The following is a 3,679-nucleotide window of genomic DNA, read 5'->3' as shown; positions in this document are numbered from 1 at the left end:
GTCAATAAACAAAATAAAATACAATATATAAATATATATATATATATTTATTACTATCAATTGCTTTTATAAATATATATATATATATTTATTTATAAAAGCAATTGATAGTTGTAAGATCACGTTTCAATGGCCCTGAAAAACGAATTTCACAACACAAAAAAAATTCACAGCGTTATTATTTTTTTGATAAACCAGTTCAGTTTAAAATATTACTTTCAGATGTTACAAATTCATAATGCATCTTAAAAAATTATAGGCTTGTTTCAATACTTGCACCGCTAGAGGGCAGTGCTGTTCCAGGCTAGTGTGACCATATTCTGTCATTGAGCAAAGTATTCTGAGAGAAATACTCGAACAGAACCCCTTGCCCCCTCTCTCCCCCCATTTCTCTTCCTCCCTCTTCCATCCTGGCATGGGACAGTCAAGCGGCAGTAAGATACTGTCAGTGGCAGTAAGATATTCCCAACCCCAGGGAATATCTTAGTGTCGCTTCGTCCATGATGATCACATGACCCTATCGTTACACCCCACACAAAGTCACCCGCCATTACCCGGAAGATAGTCAACTGTAGGAAGATGATTCACTGTGCTTTCTGATACAGGCCATCAAAGCGAAACCTTCTGGATCCTTCCACCTGGACCCTTATTTCCAATCTTTCGGGGGTCCAAATGTCTAATGCGTACATTAGGACCCCTAGGGACCCATAGCTCTGCCAGACCCCTGGACCCAGGATGGACGCGACCTGGAGCTAACCTATGTCGGGCTGTTAATAGCAGGTCCAGTCCCAAACATTACAGCCCCCCTCCTAACCCTGTTCCCTAAAGAACAAGGAGAGCTCAACTCTCAGAAGCCAGAGGGTAGACACCTAGGGCAGGAGCATACAGGGAGCTCCTTGGGTGTACGCTTCAGTGGTTCCCGACGTTCTTCGGCTCAATGCGGTATTTCGGAATCCATAGCTTAGTTACCTATAGGTGCCACACGTACCTAGAGACAGTGTAGACATTATCATCTGATGAGCGCCCTTCACATTGTTCTCAAAGCCAACCTGGGTGTAGAGGCCCTGACTGAAGCAGGGAGGCGTGCTGCTGGGTGAGGCCGCGTCTCGTTGGGGGGGTGGGGGGGACTGTTGATGTTTTGTGGAGCCCCCCCCCCCCCCCCTCCTCCGGTGTCTAGCTGCGTGAAGGTCCTCTTTGTGGCGGGGGCGCTCGGCGCTTCACCTCATTTCCTGTCGCGGAGAGGTCTTTACTATCCGGCCCAGTGTGGAGGTTAAGGAGGCCCCGCTCACTAATCACCCTGCAACCCAACACCAGCCCCCCTCCCCCGCCCAAACGGGGAGCTGTGGTAGTGTCCACCCTGGACCCCACCACCATGTTCTCCTGAAGGCCCCTGGACAAACACTCTGACCTGGAGAAGTCCGCGCATATCTGATACCATGACACCCCCAGAGGCAATGGCTCGACCCAGTCGGGGGGGTCGGTTTGGGCTCGTCTTGGTCTGGCCTGGCCTGGCTGGGTCTGGTTTGGTTTCTTTAGTGTGTGACAGCCTGGTGGTCCTGGTGGGGTCTGAGGGTCGGGTCAGGGGCCTGGTGGTCTTGGTGGGGTCTGGGGTCTAGTCTGGGGGCCTGGTGGTCTTCTTGGGGTCTGAGGGTCTGGTCTGGGGGCCTGGTGGTCCTGGTGAGGTCTGGGGCCTGGTCCGGGGGCCTGGTGGACTTGGTGAGGTCTGGGGCCTGGTCAGGGTTCGGTGTGGGTTGGTTTCATTTTAGTCTCTGGTCCGGTCTGCTCTTATCTGGTCTGGGTTTGGTTTAATTGGGGTCTCTGGTCTACTCTATTATTATCCCATCTGTTCTGGTCTGGGTGGGTCTGGTCTGTGGTCTGGGTGGGTCTGGTCTGTGGTCTGGTTGGGTCTGGTTGGGTCTGGTCTGTGGTCTGGTTGGGTTTGGTCTGTGGTCTGGTTGGGTCTGGTCTGTGGTCTGGGTGGGTCTGGTCTGTGGTCTGGGTGGGTCTGGTCTGTGGTCTGGGTGGGTTTGGTCTGTGGTCTGGTTGGGTTTGGTCTGTGGTCTGGGTGGGTCTGGTCTGTGGTCTGGGTGGGTCTGGTCTGTGGTCTGGGTGGGTCTGGTCTGTGGTCTGGGTGGGTCTGGTCTGTGGTCTGGGTGGGTCTGGTCTGTGGTCTGGTTGGGTCTGGTCTGTGGTCTGGTTGGGTCTGGTCTGTGGTCTGGTTGGGTCTGGTTGGGTCTGGTCTGTGGTCTGGTTGGGTCTGGTCTGTGGTCTGGGTGGGTTTGGTCTGTGGTCTGGTTGGGTCTGGGTGGGTCTGGTCTGTGGTCTGGTTGGGTTTGGTCTGTGGTCTGGTTGGGTCTGGTTGGGTCTGGTCTGTGGTCTGGTTGGGTCTGGTCTGTGGTCTGGTTGGGTCTGGTCTGTGGTCTGGTTGGGTTTGGTCTGTGGTCTGGTTGGTTCTGGGTGGGTCTGGTCTGTGGTCTGGTTGGGTCTGGTCTGTGGTCTGGTTGGGTCTGGTCTGTGGTCTGGTTGGGTCTGGTCTGTGGTCTGGTTGGGTTTGGTCTGTGGTCTGGGTGGGTTTGGTCTGTGGTCTGGTTGGGTTTGGTCTGTGGTCTGGTTGGGTCTGGTCTGTGGTCTGGGTGGGTTTGGTCTGTGGTCTGGTTGGGTCTGGTTGGGTCTGGTCTGTGGTCTGGGTGGGTCTGGTCTGTGGTCTGGGTGGGTTTGGTCTGTGGTCTGGGTGGGTCTGGTCTGTGGTCTGGGTGGGTCTGGTCTGTGGTCTGGTTGGGTCTGGTCTGTGGTCTGGTTGGGTCTGGTCTGTGGTCTGGTTGTACCTGGTCTGTGGTCTGGGTGGGTCTGGTCTGTGGTCTGGTCTGTGGTCTGGTTGGGTCTGGTCTGTGGTCTGGGTGGGTTTGGTCTGTGGTCTGGTTGGGTCTGGGTGGGTCTGGTCTGTGGTCTGGTTGGGTCTGGTCTGTGGTCTGGTTGGGTCTGGTTGGGTCTGGTCTGTGATCTGGTTGGGTCTGGTCTGTGGTCTGGTTGGGTCTGGTCTGTGGTCTGGTTGGGTCTGGGTGGGTCTGGTCTGTGGTCTGGTTGGGTCTGGTCTGTGGTCTGGGCGGGTCTGTTCTGTGGTCTGGTTGGGTCTGGTCTGTGGTCTGGTTGGGTCTGGTCTGTGGTCTGGGTGGGTTTGGTCTGTGGTCTGGTTGGGTTTGGTCTGTGGTCTGGTTGGGTCTGGTCTGTGGTCTGGGTGGGTTTGGTCTGTGGTCTGGTTGGGTCTGGTTGGGTCTGGTCTGTGGTCTGGGTGGGTTTGGTCTGTGGTCTGGTTGGGTCTGGTTGGGTCTGGTCTGTGGTCTGGTTGGGTCTGGTCTGTGGTCTGGTTGGGTCTGGTTGGGTCTGGTCTGTGGTCTGGTTGGGTCTGGTCTGTGGTCTGGTTGGGTCTGGGTGGGTTTGGCCTATGGTCTGGTTTGCTCTGAACTGGATGAGTTCTGGTTTGTCTGGTTGGTCCCTCTCCCTGGTAGGGACTGGTCCAGTTTGGACAGGTCTCTGGTTGAATAAGATCAATCTATCCCATCAGATCTCTGCTCTGCTGAAATACAGGAACATGTGTTCACAGACTACATGATTACATACAGAGACACACTGGACACACATCCACACAGGCATTGCCCCAGATGCAATTAATGCAATCATA

This window comes from Pollachius pollachius (genome assembly GCF_949987615.1).
Source record: "Pollachius pollachius genome assembly, chromosome: 19".
Classification (NCBI taxonomy): domain Eukaryota; kingdom Metazoa; phylum Chordata; class Actinopteri; order Gadiformes; family Gadidae; genus Pollachius; species Pollachius pollachius.
The sequence above is the reverse complement of the archived record's forward strand: the minus strand, read 5'-3'. Positions refer to the sequence as shown.